This window comes from Botryllus schlosseri, chromosome 15, assembly GCF_051294905.1.
Source record: "Botryllus schlosseri isolate E-star chromosome 15, Bs_hap1, whole genome shotgun sequence".
Classification (NCBI taxonomy): domain Eukaryota; kingdom Metazoa; phylum Chordata; class Ascidiacea; order Stolidobranchia; family Styelidae; genus Botryllus; species Botryllus schlosseri.
The window spans coordinates 17,304,169-17,322,108 of NC_137250.1; the positions used below are offsets into that span (position 1 = coordinate 17,304,169).

General features: G+C 40.9%; 1 long non-coding RNA gene across 2 annotated transcripts; it reads right to left on the reverse strand.

Annotated features, from left to right (window-relative positions):
• Positions 1 to 5,551: 5,551 nt before the first annotated feature.
• LOC145457990 (uncharacterized) lies at positions 5,552 to 10,544 on the reverse strand. 2 transcript variants are annotated; one of them, XR_013921041.1, is made up of 3 exons: positions 10,099 to 10,544; positions 9,949 to 9,991; positions 5,552 to 9,889 (listed from the first exon to the last, which is right to left on the reverse strand). It is a non-coding gene; the product is annotated as an uncharacterized LOC145457990 (long non-coding RNA). The 2 variants fall into 2 exon arrangements; XR_013921042.1 differs by having other exon boundaries at positions 5,552 to 9,886; positions 10,099 to 10,531.
• Positions 10,545 to 17,940: the final 7,396 nt, after the last annotated feature.

The following is a 17,940-nucleotide window of genomic DNA, read 5'->3' on the forward strand; positions in this document are numbered from 1 at the left end:
ACTGGGTACAGTCGTTACCCCAATCATACTAGCACAGAGTTTCTGAGGGGTCCGAGAAAGAACAATGTTGAACTACATTATCAAGGAACTACAAAACCAGATTGGTGTCTTTCGGCAATGTGAATGGGACCGTCAATATACCCTGTCTAGTCATTAGCTACCTTATTTTGAGCATGGAATAGACTAAATAAAGTTGAGATCGATGTGATGACGTTTTTACATCGTCGTATTTAACAACAATTCAAGTCTAGTTCAGATTGTGTAGTAATAAATGCGTTTATGTGCGTACATAGTATGCCATGTAAGATGTCATTGTGACGTAATATAAGCGTGTTTTGTATGCTCGGTAATTATGGCTCACGTAATTGGAAATGTAAAATGTTATTTACCTAATTTCCTATGGGTTAGGATTAAGGATAGGGTGCAATATGTCGTTGAAAAAGTATCATAATATATGCACGTGTTGGATTTGCGTATATAGTATATAATTAAAGAAATAATATTACTTTCATCGAGGGACGTAGGAATTAGGATGAGGAGTAAAAACAAAACCGTGCTTTGTCAGATAAGACGTTATATAATATCCAGTGGTCTGGTTAGTTAGCCAGACGAAGTAACGATGCAGCATCGTGATCTGAAATCGTATTGTAGATTGCCAACCCACGGATAGATGCGCAAGATGTGAGTCACGGATGAATGCACCGACAAACGTACTGCAGAGCCGGATAAAAGCAGCAAACTTTGTAGTCCTAGAGCTGGCGATCCATGCGTCCAAATTTGAAGCATCTGGTCTTTATCGTAAGCTATTGATGTACTAATTCCGAAAATACGAAATAAAATCTCGTCAGAGCAATGTAACTGCTCCAAAATAGCCGTTTAAGGCCGAATGTTCTGAAAAGTGAGAGCGCTGCAGCAGCATGACCACAACAATTACCAATTACGCCCAGCGATTGTTCAGAACATTGCCGATTCCCAGACTTTCACGACTATTTTGGGATGGTACCATTGCCTGGAAATATACTTTTATTGCGGAATCAGTGCGACACTAGCTTTCGATTAGGACCATACATATCAAATTTCGACGCTTGGATCGCCAGCTATGGGACTATCAATTCTGCTGCTTTTAACCGGTTCAGCAGTTCGCTTCTCGGCGTATTCAATCGTGAGTCACGTGTTGCGAATCCATCCGTTGGTTAGTAATCTAAAAATTGTATACAATGGCAGCCGAGGCCAGCATAGCGGTAAAAATAAAAAAACTTTGCCCGCAAGGGCGCAGTCAAGGGCTTCCGCGAATGGATGCACCAAATTCCTTGTCGACATTTAAAGAGAATGCATTATAAGTCAATTATTTTATGTTGTGCTTGTCAGGTCTCAATAGCAATTCAATGTAATTGAAATTGTAATTGAGCAAAATTTTTGTCAAATTACAATTGCAATTACAATTACACAAAAGAAAAATGCTTCAATTACAATTACATTACAATTACATTGAAAAATGTAATTAATTACATTCAATTACAATTACAAATTACAACTGATCCAACTCTGGTTGCCATACGTCCGGAATTTCCCGGACATGTCCGGAATTTCACTGAAAAATCTGCGTCCGGGAGGAATTTCCAAAATATGCCTAAATGTCCGGAATTTTAAAGGCTTGAAGCAGGCTCAAAAGTTTTTCGTAAATTAACATAAACAATATTATTTCCCAGCAGATTTATGCTATTCAAAATTGTTCTTCGCGCCGCGCGCGTGTTAATGCAGCGTACCGTATAATGATATTAGTATGGGCACCAGGCACCACCCTCGCCAAAAAGTGCAATTAAAATAAATATAAATAACCACCATTTACTGAAATAAGTCTGATTGCAATCGCAATTATAAGCTAACGGTATTCCTAAAGTTGGTTAAGGCCGATTGGATGTTTCAGTCACAGATAGTGGTTCCAAATTTTGTAGTCGTTCGCCTTTATCTGGGGATCGCGATGATATTGGACGTAATCAGCTTCCTAGGCCGTGAGTAAGTTTGTGCAAGCTGAATTTTTTTAGTAATCAGCTCATCAAGTTTTGAGTATTGCCACGGACCATTTTCAAGTTGGAAATGAGGTTGGAGTGTATGATGTTGATGACTAAAATATAAGTTCCGACGCATTGGCGTAGCAAGGGGCCAGCCAAATTTTCCGTAGATCTTCGTATATGACCAAACAGTATAATATTTCGTGGCCGATTTATTTGACTAGATATTTTTCTTAGAACTACTCGCGACTTATTGTCAATCGATTTCTTTGTTTTAGTATTGATACCCCCCCTTAAGATTAAAATTTGAAAATACGCGACCAATTTACAGGATTAAGTCTGACTATATTCGAAATTATGAGAGAACGTGTCGTGCAATGGTAGAAAGATCGTTGGCGATAAAACCTTTGTGCAAAAGGTTAGACGCATATATTTGCCGAAGCCTGAAATATTCGATATTATTATGCCCAAGAACGGATTAATCAGGTCCTTACCAAATGAGCCAAGCGGTATATAGATTCGACCAGCAATATATGCAAGTGGCATTATTATTAACCAAATACGTTCATAAACTTTTAGAAATTTTCGCAGCGGTTGGGACCTGACTGCACTGCACACTGACTTTTCATGACACAATTGTGATTGATTTTGGCGCGTAGTAATATAAGTATTGTTTTCGCCGTTAACTAACAAATGGTTATTAACATCAGGTGGCCCGCGCAATGGTTCGTAAATCTCGATCATGTGGCTCTTTGGCCGAAAAGGTTGGCCGCTCTTGGTATACAGTCGATGGGCAATGCTTTGCTAGTGTGACGTCATGCTGACGGTGAGTGTGTTACACCTCATAGTAAAGTCCGCTAGTGGGCGCTAAAGAGTGTCCGGAATTTGCTTCACCAAAATATGGTAACCCTATGTTAAATCATATCAAGTGCGGAATGCTCTGCAGTTGTCGCAGTCGCTACACGAGATCAGTCGACTATATAGGGCAGCATAGGGCTATATTTTGATTTCGGGATTTCTTCCTATTTCTAGTCAAGCTTGCACTTACTGTATCATCGTTGTTGTATATTTATATTTTACTAATCATGGTGTTTCGACTAGTGTGATCTCGTCTGGTCGATATTTCTTAACACGAGTCCCTATCTGTGGACTTGTAGCACCGCTCACTTTCGTTCTAGGCTTTTGTAAGACACGGCTTACGTGTATCACATGGTGTGAAGGAGCCTAGATTTATAAAGCTGATATTTGGTCATATACCGTACTCTGAAGCCATATAGTTAGCGGATGCATTCGAAAACGCAACTCTATTATTCCGCTGCGATACCTAATGGGCACTGGAAGAGTCAGGTCAGATGTCTATTGTAAGAATTTCACGCGATGTACTGTTTCCCACGTCACAATGTTAAATATGTCGCTTGGTTAGGCACAGTATACCATTTTGAGTGAGACAACAAGTGCCCCGACCAGCAAATAAACGTGGCAGTTTGCTACCTCTTACAATATTCGTTTTACCATTGCAGAACTTTGATTGTAGTGGGCGGAATGGGTCGAATCTATACATTGCCATCCCCTCTATATCCGTTACCACGAGAGATATAGGTGAAGATATTGGACTATGTGTGTCAGCTGTTTGCTGGCATTTGTAACGGTCCGGAATTGACGGAACTATTAGATTTCAAGGATTGCGTCGACATGCCAGATGAATTATGCGTGAGGACTGTAACGAAAAATCATAATTCGTCCTTTCGAGACTGCACTTGGTTTTCCCATACTGTGTACTCAAGATTTCCTACGTTAAATAATCTGGGGACACCAGATATGACCGGTGTCCACCTAACCGCCGGTCATTTGATCCCTCTTATTCAAAGAGCCCCGCGTCTTCAAAATCTCAGTTTGACAATAGCCGAAATTCTGTATACTGGCTGCAGAATGTCATATCGAGCACTGAAATTGCAAGTGCAGTCTATAGATGAGTTTATCAAATCCTACCGTCACAATGATACCTACTCGGTTTCAATTATCAAGAGTTGGTATCATGACCAACTAAAAACTGTTCAGCCATATCGGTGCCTTGTCGACTTTGATGACGAAATCGTAGGTGAGCGAATATTTCCTGGGAGAAATTGTACGATTTACATTAATCCGCCCATATACATGGACGATGAATCTGTATCCATCATCAGGAACATTCTGAAGAATAGTGGGTTGCACTGCATTCAATTGGATGTGGATAAGAGACGTAAATGGGATGATATTAGATATGTGCCTCTTCCCATTCCATTCTATTGTGATAATGCAGTGAGGCCTCGTGTCTGAGATGGGGCATCATTTCCCACGTTGCTCCCCGCACTAAAATATCTGTCTATCGCCCCGTTATTCGAATGTAATAGTTTCGAGTGCTTTGCTGCCACTATGACTGAGATACTACTCGAATGTGAAATGCCGGGATTGACCCATTTATACTTCAGTTTTCCGCTTGCACAATACGGACAGGTACCTGCCAAACTTTACAAAAGGCCTGGCTCATTCATGAATATAATAGAGCTTAATCTAGCGAGCCTCCGTTTAGACCTGTTTGCGCTCATGGACGCCATAAAAGATTTGAATCATCTACGGGGTCTGGCCTTTTCAGTGAATGGATCCATACTAAATCAGGTGAGACCGGACTGCCGGTCTTCATGCTATGGAGAAGGAGTGGCAGGTGTTACCACAGTGTTTTTCAGTGAGCTAGCAACCGCTTTCCCTGATCTGAGACAGTTGGAGCTGCACCGTTACAATGATTTTGACGCTCCTATAGATACCAAGGATTTGATACCAATTTCCACATTGGCAAAACTTAACCACTTGATTGTCCATGAACTTGAACTGACAAATACTTTTCATTTTGAGGAAATGTGTCGTAACTTTCATGATATGCGATCATTCATGTTATGTGCTGGCCCCAGGGAAATCTGGGAATATGCGAACCTCACCAAGTATTTACATTTGATGCAACATCTTACTTCCATTCATCTCAGTGCTTTGCAATTACCAATTCTCGGAACTTTGAAGCACCTGAACTCTTGCAAGCAATTGCGAAATATTGTCATCGTTCACAGAAGGTGTGACTTTTCTGAGTGTCGAGCCAATCTAACCGCGAAAAATATGACCGAGGCGCTTGAAACAATTTTGCGCGAGTGCAAGCTAATTCGTACGGTCGGCATATCATGTGCACACGCGGAACACACTGTTGCGAATGCCGTGGATCAGTATGAGCGGAACATGCGAACGAGTGGACGAGGGGTTTCCCTATGGTATGGCTGGCATGACGAGGAGGATTATTGTAATAACGGTGATGAATGGTTGGAACTACGCTTTTCCGCAATGTCTGAGGTTGCTACTTGTAGTCCGTTTGATTTATTTGTACGATAGTGTTATTGTAGTACGCGACCAATGTGTCATTTTGAAAGTATAGTATTTAGTGCTCAATTCCATATTTTGCTACGTTAGAGTTTTGGGTTAATGCGACGTTCCGCAAGGTTACGGCAGCATTTTCTTCGAAATTCGAATACGTTCTTATCATCTTATAGCGGGGGCGGGCAACTTCTCCGGTCGGCGGGCTGGATATGGCCAAATGAAGTATACTTGGTGGGCCGGATTACGGATATACATATACATTATGCGCGTGCTCATCCACCTATGCCAGGAATCAATCGTATTTAAAGTAAACTTTAAGTTTAAAGTATAGAGATAGAAAACAGTATAGGCTATTTAATGAATTTATTAACAATAGCTGTTGAAGTTAATCAGACATCTGTGGTCGATCAAAGTTGCCAACAAGTTATTTGAACTCTGGCTGCATGCTGTGTGTAGAAACCCTTAGTAAAGACTGTACGTGAACATCAGCTACATTGAAACGCAGCCTTGTCTCGCTAATTTTCATGGTCGAAAATGTATGTAGACGTAAACCCGAACAAAGCAAATGGTTTCATGTCTATCTTTCTCGGGTTGGCAAACTTGGATTCATTCGGAGACGCATAAAATGTGTCAATACTTTCAAAATAGAATTTCACTTTCAGGGTAGAAACTCGGAGCGGGCCGGTCAAAATCCCTTCGCGCGACGGATCCGGCCCGTGCGCCGTATATTGCCCATCCCTGTCAAGGATTGGACCAACTTGTTTTATTGCAACTTATCGATCGTGTCGCGTGTTAATAAATTATTATTTACACCAAAAATCTATGAAGGAATTATTGTAGTAATTGGTCAGATATTTTTGAGATGTCAGTTTCTTCTGTACAGATATAATTTAACCGAGATGCAAACTCAGAACTGGCAAAGGCAGTTTGTGAGGGTGCGCTTTTTCGTTGCTCGTTTCAGCTATTGCACACCTTGTCACGCGTTAATTATACCTCGCCTATTTCACTACGTGATACCGAAGAGCTTTGATATACCAAAATTGGCCTTTCTCCGCCTCAATGCTGATGCAATGACTGCATTAATTTTCGAGCTGGTGAAAACCAATCTAGCGCGGCTTTTCGTGGACGTGTTCGCGCTATTGGAGGCTTCAATTGTCTGTAATGTTCTATATTGGGATCAGCTAACTGCTTTTACATAGGAACTTCCACAAGTTCTCACATTGATTTCTTCATGAATTGAAATTGATGCATCCTATACTTCCAATACTAGGAATACGAAATAACCTCATCGCATTCATCTGTCGAGATAGATGCGGCGTCAGTATAGGACGAATGGATGTATCGATGGACTTTTTGTTTCACGCTTATTCTCTCCAATGTATTACGGGGTTATTGATCATCTCTGGCCCCCACGCTGTGAATACGATATCATCCAGTTAGCGTGTGAAGGTAGAATATTATTTGGGGCTACCATATAGTCCTCCTTTAGGAGGATTGTCCTCATTTTTCAAAAAATCGAAACTGTCCTGCGAGGACGCCCAAATCTCCTCCTTACTGGCAATTCGTCCTCCTTCGTGGCTATGACAGCCAGACGATTGTTCTGGGACAACTAAAAACGCCATGAATGACGCAAAATCTGGATTTCGATGACAGTGAAGGCAAGGTCATCTAAAAAAGGTAAACAATAAACGACTTTACGGTAGAGCGGTTCTTTCGGGAGCCTTTTGTAGTCAACACCATATTATGCTCCGTAAAAAAATTCAAATTACCAGTTTTCTCGGTCCGCAAACATAACTTTGAAAAAGCTGTCCTCTTTACCAGATCTCAAAATATGGCCACCCCATCTAGAACTATTTCTGGTGTGGTACTATTCTCTTTGATTTGCATACCAAAGAGCTACGTGATGGATTAGCTGCGTCTCAATGTTGTCTATGGCGCGCCAGTTGGCTTTCAAGCTAGAAGTTAAACTACCCCTGCAGTCACAGGTACGACGGTGCCTACACTAAGTTTGAGGTGGAACTAGGACTTGGCTTTTGATCAAGCCTGCACCATCGGAAACAGGATGTGTCCGGCCTTTAGAATTCATGTTTTGTCTATATAGCTGAGTTGGTTAAATTGTGTAAACTGTAACCTTGATTTATGTTAAGATGACAGTCTATATCTATAAGGTAGGGAAGTCCAACGTGATACCGCCTGAAATTTTTGTGCGGACTGAGTCTGTTCGACAGTAGTATTTTGAACTTCGAATCTTAGCCTACCGGTCAGCCTTTAGGGACGCAGTAATACCATACTATGGAAGCTGTTACCCCATACCAGTGGTTGTTAAACCTTTCAGACCGCTTCAAATCTGAGTTTTAGTGGTATCTCGCGACCCAAGTCTCACACACAAAAACGAATGTGTTTTTAACAGAGGTGGTCAAAGTAATCAAGAAAGCTACTCAAGTAGAAGTAGAAGTAGCGACGAATAAATCTACTCAAGTACGAGTAGAAGTACTTCTTACATAAGCAACCTACAACTACTTGAAGTAGAAGTAGAATTGACTGACTCTAAATCTACTCAAGTAAGTAAGTAGTTGTGAAAACGATCGTAATTCGTTCGCAGTATCGACTGTCAAAAGCTGCAAATGGAGCTATGCGGAAGGTGTAGTGAGCTTGGTTCATATTGATGCATCCCAGGAGGTGTCAATTTTTGACAGAATAAGCAGTCGTCCACAGCATGGGATGTAAATGATATAATTGATATGCAAATGCTATACTAATCTTTTGTTTACTCGAACACCCCATTTAGAGAATATCATGGCATGGCGCCCTCTCCCCATATTGTAAGGCCCCTAGTTCATTCGAAGAGCAATACGGAGAAGTTGTGTCGGATACGTCTTTAACACTTTGCGCGATTAGTATACGTTATTTAAAAATATGGCAGTTCTTAAAAATGCCATATAGTGTATAGCTTTATTTTCGGAATATATAAGGCATTACTACACTTGCTTTTATGCTTCAACATGTATGTTCTACAGACAAAAGAACTGAAAGTAATTAGAACTCAAAGTATGATACTCGCAATTGAAAATGAAATACAAATATCACTTCTAAAAAGCGGAAAATATATTTCATGTCCTTTGTCCATAAACCTTCAAAGGTGATCTGCTAAAACATGTATAACGTTCAAATAAGCTTGATTGTCCAGATTAGCAAGACAAGTAATGGGCTGCTGAATTACGATATGATAGGTAATTAGTAGATTGCGAAACGGTAGTTTCAAACGTTATGGTGGGCCATATTTACTACGATGAAATATTTGATATGGGCGACAATGCCGTGTGAGAGGAACCAAGCAACCCGATACCCAAATTATATTCACTGGTACTTTCATGAAAACATATATGTCACTCCATCACTACTATGCGCGAAGCGCAACAAAATTCCTGAGCTTGACTTGACTTTTATGAATATTAAATGTTGGTAATCCGTAAAAACAGCCCCGAAATTCCTCAGGCCATCTTTCATATTAGAGGATTAAACTACTTCTACTTGACAAACAAAAAATAGCGAAAAGTAAGTGAGTAGATCACAAAATATTACGAAGTAGAAGTAAAAGTAGAGAAAATCAGATCTACTTGAGTAAGTGCCAGAAGTAGATGAAAACTACTTGAGTACTTCGAAAAAGTAGAAGTACTTCGTTACTGACCACCTCTGGATTTTTAAGTTAGTTATATGCTATGTTTTTACGGGCATGTCTGACACGAAGAACACCCACATAACAATTATACGCAACGCAGCTCTATGAAACAGGGTGAGCAAGCGATTACAAACAAGGGTGCATTCCTCTGGGGTCGCATTTGCATCGCATTTGTAATACGGCCAAGTCAGATTGTAAGGACTGCAATATTCGGGGCCGACCATTTCGACGACAAGATATATCAATATCGAAGATTTTGGCCAATCAGCGACCGCCAAAACTATTCTTTGGGTCTCGCATATGGCTATATTACGCAACACGGTGACCTCGGTTCTGTGCAAAGGATCCACAGGAAATCGCTCGAAGCGTGAATAATTCTTTGTTGCAGGAAAGCGACGTTCAATTTTGGCCAAGCTCTTATCGCAGCCGAGTTTTGGCACCTGGCTTTGCCCAACCGTAAGTTGCCCAAAACTTCATGTCTTCGTGTGCCCTGCCGCGGAAAGGGGTTGGCCTCGCAGTATACCTATGTATCATACACTAAAGCATCGTAACGGTCTCCGATGGTGTTTACTAGTGAATCCAGAGTTGATTGTGCATAAATGCAACTTACTCACGGTTTTAGTGCAACAAAAGCTTGCCCTAATTATGAGGAATGGCTAAGTCTACGTCCGATTCTCACCGATAGCAGCACACTCTGGCACAAAGTCGCCGCAACATCTGCCGTCTTTGGAGCATTTTCCGTCACAATCGCATTGATCACCATCTGATCTGTCTGCCAAACACCGACCGGCGCATGATCCTGCTTCAAATTAAAAGTGGCATGACACACGATATTAACAACCGTGTACATTTTCCACAGACCTGCTATTGATAATCCACCCGCCTCATCACGGACCAGAAGCACCTGAAACGACAAATAATGCAAAGTGTGTAAGCTCTAAGTTTAAACTTATGTATGTCCAAGCTACCGGTACATTCTTTTCAGTCAGCTGGTAGCGTAACGATACTTACTATTAACGCGGCAACCAAATATCGCTGATGCTTTTCCATTGGCCTCTTGTATACAGGGGCGACTTGAAACATTATTCTTTAGAAATACGGTTTGCATAGTATGGCCCGAGGTTATATGAAACTCAGAGAGACTTATCTAGATTGGTGGAAAATACCATGCGGTTGGGATGGCGATGATGACGTTGGTACGTTGGCTGCTCGATTAAATGTCACTTGTCCTGAGATCCATACAGACTACAGAGATTGCGAATCCAACATCTCTGGCATAATCGACTTTGTGATACCAGACACAACACAGATCTAACAGGGCACATGCATATCTTCAATTTCGCTGTTTTTCTACAGCGCACTTTCTTTACAAATTTGCGAATTCGGCGAATACTTAATCTGGAAGTTTATGATCCGGATGATCAAATTTGATGTGGTTTCTAAACTTTTTATTACCGCGGGCCGCTTTCCTGCTTCGTGATAATACTCGGGCCTACCTACGCATCTTAGTTATGGAATAACGCAGTGTAGCTTGAATTATAGAAATAAATCAGTTTCTATGATGTCATTGGACAAGTAAAGTCACGTTTGAACGCCAAATGAGTAATGAGTAAATGACATTTATAACGAACACCAACTTCCTCCGTAATGAATATTGCTTTTCCTAACCCGAAACTCCTATGCCTATGATCCATACAAAATAAATATTCACGGCAGCGCACCATGCCTGTTTAGTGATCACTGGCGATTGACTGACACATGTTTGTGATGCACCGTAACAATCTATACACCTTGAAACTACTTGCCTGATTACCTTTAACACATAATTATTTCCATACATTTCACATATTTTACCACAATGTCAAGTAGTTTTAGAATATATTTAATCACTGCATCTACTTGCACTTGACCAACATCAAGAGCTACTTGTGGCTAAAGGTATGCGTAATCTACTCCAGCGATATACCTAGGTGTTAGGGATGGTGTGAACCTCTGAAAGGTTCATCTTCGTGTGAACGCGAACCTTTTAAAAGGTTCTGTGTGAACGCGAACGCGAACTTCATGACGTCACGTGACGTCACATTGCTAATTACAACTCTACATTTCAGAGAATTGATATATTAATGTACACGATACCTATGCGACAGCTCGGGCCACATTATGCCACAATGCTGAAGTACATACTGTCGTTTTAACCGTCGCTAAATGTATCAACTGGAGCAATCAAATGATATAGTAATCCCATAAAATCAATACCTTCCGTCGCTTTGCCAACAATGTCGACGAGGACTTGCAAGGGAATTTAAGCTTACTCCTTAACTGTCTAAGCGAGATCGGATAATGTATTCGGCGTCTGATTATTGCTACCATGATATTGAGCAGAGTGTAAAACGGGAGTAGCACATATCCCAATCACATGGATTTGGTTTTTATGATACAATAAATATATCCAATCAAGATGGATCCCATATGCCTGCTAGATTTTTTTATATTAGACAACGGTGTATTCTTTATATGAATTTCATTGATTGGTTGAATAATCATCATTCGCTGACATTACCTACATGTTGCGTATTTCTCTCTTGATGTTGTGTGATTGCGGGTCAAGCTCACAGCAGAGTCCCTAAACATTCATTTCACAAACGCAAAACTGAATATTTCAAGCAAACTTTTGCAACAAAGCTAGTAACATCGTTGAGATTGTCAAGGTGCATGCTCGTTTAATGTGGATATTTTTATGCTGCCATCGCCGTGCATAAAGTGGCCCGCAGTTGAAATGCAAAATTTCCAAGCAAAAATGTTATTATTACGTGGAAAATTGTACTATATATGGAAAGGTTCACAGTGCAGAACCTACTAAAGTTCGTCAGTGAACGTGGACCTCTAAGTTTCTGAGGTTCACACACAGAACGCGAACGTGAACTTCAGACCATCCCTAATAATAATAATGTCATCTCGTGATAAAGACCTCGTAAATCCCAATGCATTTAATGAATTGTAACCTGTAAAGCCGTGAAACAGATACCTCATCGACACAACATTTATCCGACATGTTCATTGTCCACAACTTAATTCCTGATAATAACCGACACCGACAATGGTTACTTCAGGTAAATAGTAGGGATGGTGTGAACGTGAGATTCTATATATATAGCATAGTTTGACTGAACTTTTCGCGAATTCAGTAATTCTAATTCTAATCTAATCTAAAAAATTGTTAGCTAAAACTCGAATTTCGAAATAACCGTTTAACTATAATTCCCTTTCTACTCTAATTAGAAAAAACCCTTGTAGTTGTAATTTAATTCCAGTCTAATTTGGAAAAGCTGAACGTTTTGTAGTTGTTCAAATCTGCCTGTTATACATGCGATTTTCATGACAACTGTCGATAAATATTCATCTTGTTGATGGCTAATTGCCCTCCCCCCCCCGCACACAGTAATCGTGTGTGCATATGTGTCGTATAGCATTAAGATCACCCTATCGGGTCACATTCTTACCAGAAATACCTCAGCAAGTGAAACATTTGATTTTTTGTAAGCACTTTGTGCAAGTGTATATACTTCTTAAAGGTTTCTGTTATTGTGGTCTTTCGTTTCGTTAACAATATTCCAATTTACACATGTTAGCATATGTGCCTGTTAATTGGGTTGTTGATATGCATTTTGATTTCTGGATGATGACGCAAGTTGTTGCTGAAGATATTGACTCAACCTTCGTCGTAAAGAGCGTTTTGCGAAAACCTGGAGGAGACGCATTTTCAATATTACATGGCCAACGTTCTTCGAGCAGTATTTTCAGTGGATTTCATTTCTCCGTCGCTGGGATCTCTGTTTTTGTTATTTCACGGAATATGTTTCCATTTTATGTTATTATGGTGAAATTGATATCGATTATATGCAATCATGACCGTCTTTTTTGCAATAGTAGGCCATTTAGAAAAATGGACAGGATTTCAACAAGTAGGGTGTTTATATGTAAATTACACCCCTATCAATTCTAATGGGTGGGTTGAGATATGCGATGTACACCCCGAAAATGGGGTGAATTCTTGCCATATACACCGACGGGGTGACATAGGTTCTGTTTTTGTGTACCACCCTTTGGGGTGTGTATACACTCTTTTCGCTAAGAGTGTAGATTTATCTATTGCTGGTACATAAACATAAGCTGTTGTGATCATTTAGTTTTCGGTCAATTTATTTGTGATCTAACGATGGAGGATCAGTTGAAGGTACAATCAGTGAATGACTGGTTGCTCTCACAAGTCTGACATGCTTATCGCGAACAATCCAAACATAAACAAGATACAGTGATCTATTCAGCGCCGTTTATACTTGGTGACTTGAAATTGACTTCTAAATTTGGCTCCGAGTCACGAGTCAATCCCCATTTTTGCGACGCCGAGGTAAGTCAAGACATTTTTGCACAGCGACTCGAGTCAAGTCAAGTCATATGAAAAAGTTGACTCGAGTCAAGTCATGACTCGAGTCATCCCAACACTGGTATATGTTTTAAAGCAGTGGTTCTTCACCTGTTTTCCTTCGGCGCCCCCTTTCAAAACTTTCAGTGCTCTAGAGCCCCCCCCACACACCATATTTTAAAGACTGTGATAAAATCAGTTGGTAAAAGGACGGGTCGTAACAGCAATTCGCTTGCCCCTCCAAAAAAATCGTTGGTCTCGGGCCCCGATAGGGTGATAAACCTAACTTCTGTGGAGCTTTCCCCAAGACCCAGCGTTGCGTGACTTCGATGTGGAGCAGTTTTATGTGGCCTGGTCACCTAGGGGGAAGTTTTTTCTTTATAACGGATGAATGAATCGGAAAGGAATATAGGTCATTGCATATAGGCCTATATATATGTCGCTATCATTTCCTATCTTGTCGGCCCATGCCCTACGATTCACCGACATCATTGAATGAGCTGTTGTTATGGAAAATGTGGAGAACGTAAATAATCATTAAATATATTCGGGCGGTCCCGTTGATAAAATTACTTCGTTGCATGTTGTTATTTTGTGACCTATTATCCGTTGGCTATTATGGTCAAAATATATTGAAATCGCATAAACGTACTAACCTTAGATAAGCACACGATTCAAAATTGGTATTTCGTCAATGGCAAATAATTTTTCTTTCTTGGATGCTATTTGTCCTGTGGGGTTCAGATTGTCACTAAATGATTAATTCGGCACTGGCCATTTAAACTGGACAATCAGACATAATTATATCGAAATTTACGGTCAACATCAGGGCAATTCTTTTCAGCAAATATTTTTTCGCTGACGATGTTTTGGCACATTTCTCGGAGTCCCATATAGGCCGAAACTTCATATGTCTTCGTGCCTCGTGGTGTGGTAATGGCCGACGCCGAAATACCTATTGCTATTTTCGATAAATAATGCGTATTTTTGTCGTGGGGGAAGGGTACCCAATAAATAAAAAGTTGGCAATGGTAGTTCGCGCGCAGCGCAAAAAAATGAGATACTTGTATAAATCGTCAGAAATTGATGTGTAATTTTTCAGAGAACATATGTAGCAAGCATCGTCGAAGAATTTCGAGATTTGACATGTTTTGTCGAATCTTAATTTGCTCTGAAAACTCATTAATGATATGTTTACTATACTACACCATATACTGCGAAGCCCTTTTGCTTCAGCGCCCCCGTACCGCCACCTGTGCCCAGCGCCCCATATATCGCCCCCCGATAGTTTCCGCCCCCTTCAAAATCAAAATCGCCCCTTGGGGGGCGCTGGAGGCAAGGTTAAGAACCACTGTTTTAAAGTAAGCTGTGGGTAGGAATTTTATATTGCAACTTTTAGCAACTTTTTACATGCAATCTTTTACTACAACTTTTAACAAGTAGGCCTACAAGTATACCAATTGGCTGTGGCTTCGAGTTCGACTCCAGACTTCTTACCCAAGTGTTGGAGGTTTATCTAGGCTCCTCCTCGCCACGTGATCCACGTAAGCGGTGTCTTATAAAAGTCTAGAAGTGGACCGTGCTAGATGTCGCTAAATACGGAATCGAAGATAAAGAATATTGGCTCGGTTTAAATTGACCACAGTGGTCGAAACACTATGAATTTCAAACAAAAAAACAAGTAGGCCTACTGCGCACAATGTAAAGGAGTGATTTAAAAACATGCCATAAGATAGGAGTTAAGAGCAATATGATGACATGTTCGTAAACGGAACCAATACGAAAAGGCCATGTAAGTTGAAATGTACAATCTCGGCAATATCGTGGGAAGAATCCTGGCAACTGTAGACTGAGGAGTTGGCCTGGATATGAAACCAGCTATATAGACTGGAAAAATTCACAAAGTCATCGATGAGCTAAGCTATCGCTTTTCACCGGAGACTTTCGTGTAGCCTACCAATGCTTTTGATCAATATGACGTTCAGGGAGATGCATGACATCGATTATTTCATACGATCGATGATATTTAATGAGTTCACTGTGAATAGCAAGAATGAACAGAACAGATGGGTCGTCAATTCATTCTCGCTCTCATTATCTCTAGTACTCAACTAATTTATTGATCTCCGTCGGATTACGCGGCTTGGATCCACATGGTCAATCATATTGAGTGCGGAATGTTCAGCGATTGTTGCAGTCGCTACACGAGATGAGTCGACTACAGGGAAGCGTAGGGCTATATTTTGATTTGGATATTTTCTTGATTCTAGTTGAGCTTGCACTTACTGTATCATCGTTGTTGTATATTTTTGTTTTGGTATTCATGGTGTTTCGACTAGTGTGATCTGGTCAGGTCGATATTTCTTAACACGAGTCCTTATCCGCGGACTTGTAGCACCGCTTACTTTCGTTCTAGGCTTTTGTAGGACACGGCTTACGCATATCACATGGTTTGAAGGAGCTTGGATTTATGAAGCTAATATTTGGTCATATACCGTATTCTGAAGATATATAGTTAGCGGATACATTCGAAAACTCCGCTGCGATAACTAATGAGCATTGGAAGAGTCAGATATCTGTCTAAATTTACGCGATGTACTGTCTCCCATGCCACGATGGTAAATATGTTGCCTTGTCAGGCACAGTACACCATTTTGAGTAAGGCAATAAGCAGGCCTACCCCGACCAGCTAGCTAATAAAAGTGGCAGTGTGCTACCTCGTACATTATTCATTTTACCTTGCAGAACTTTGATTGTAGTAGGCGGAATGAGTGGAATCAATACATTGCCATCCACTTTATATCCGTTACCACGAGAAATATGGGTGAAGATATTGGACTATGTGCCGCTAAAGCAACGTCTAGAACACGTGCAATTTGTGTGTCAGCTGTTTACTGGCATTTGTAACGGCCCGGAATTGACGAAGCTATTAGATTTCGAGGATTGCGTCGGCATGTCGGATGAATTATGCGTGAGGACAGTAACGAAAAATCAGAATTTCGTCCGCTATATGTCCTTTCGAGATTGCACTTGGTTTCCCCGTGGTGTGTACTCGAAATTTCCTGCGTTGAATAATCTGGTGACACTAGATCTGACTGGTGTCCACACATCCGCCAGTCATTTGATCCCTCTCATTCAAAGAGCCCCGCTTCTTCAAAATCTCAGTTTGACAATTGCCCAGACAACGCTGTTGGAGCTCATCTCTCGCGTGGAGGGTCGAATGCTACAATTGAAAGTTCTCCATGTCGAAATTCTCTATTATGACTACAGCACATCATTTCGAGATCTGGAATTGCAAGTGCAGTCTATGGATAAGTTTATCGATTCCTATCGTCACAATGATGCCTACTCGGTTTCATTTATCAAGAGTTTGCGTCATGGCTTACTAAAAACCACTAGGCCATATTGGATCTTTTTTGACTTGGATGAGGAAATCGTAGGTGAGCGAATATTTCCTGGGAGAAATCATACGATTTATATTGATGCTCGCAATGACGTGGAAGATGTATGTGTATCCGTAGCCTTTGTCAGAAATATTTTGAAGAATAGTGGGTTGCACTGCATTCAATTGGATGCGGATAAAAGACGTAAATGGGATGATATTAGATATGTGTCTATTACTATTCCCTTCTCTCGTGATAAAGCAGTGAGGCCTTGCGTCTGTGATGGGTCATCATTTCCCACGTCGCTTCCCGCACTCCAATATCTGTCTATCGTGCCGTTATTAGAATGTAATAGTTTCCAGTGCTTTGCTGCCACTATGGCTGGGATACTACTCGAATGTGAAATGCCGGAATTGACCCATCTATACTTCAGTTTTCCCTTTGGACAATACGCACAGGTACCTGCCAAAATTTACCAAAGGCTTAGCTCATTCATGAATATGATAGAGCTTAATCTAGCGAGCCTCCATTTAGACCTGTTTGCGCTCATGGACGCCATAAAAGATTTGAATCATCTACGGGGTCTGGCTTTTTCGCTGAATGGATCCATACTAAATCAGGTGAGACCGGGCTGCCAGTCTTCCTGCTATGGACAAGAAGTGGCAGGTGTCACTAGAGAATTTTTCAGTGAACTAGTAACCGCTTTCCCTCATCTGAGAAAGTTGGAGCTACACCGTTACAATGATTTTGACGCTCCCATAGATACCAAGAATTTGATACCCATTTCCACATTGGCAAAACTGAACCACTTGATTATCCATGGACTTGAACTGACAAATACTTTTCATTTTGAGGAGATGTGTCGTAATTTTCACGATATGAGATCATTCATGCTATGTACTAGCACCAGGGAAGTCTGGGAATGTGCGAACCTCACCAAGTATTTACATTTGATGCAGCACCTTACCTCCATCCATCTCAGCGCTTCGCAATTACCAATTTTTGAAACTTTGAAGCACCTGCGTCGTTGCAAGCAACTGCGAAAGA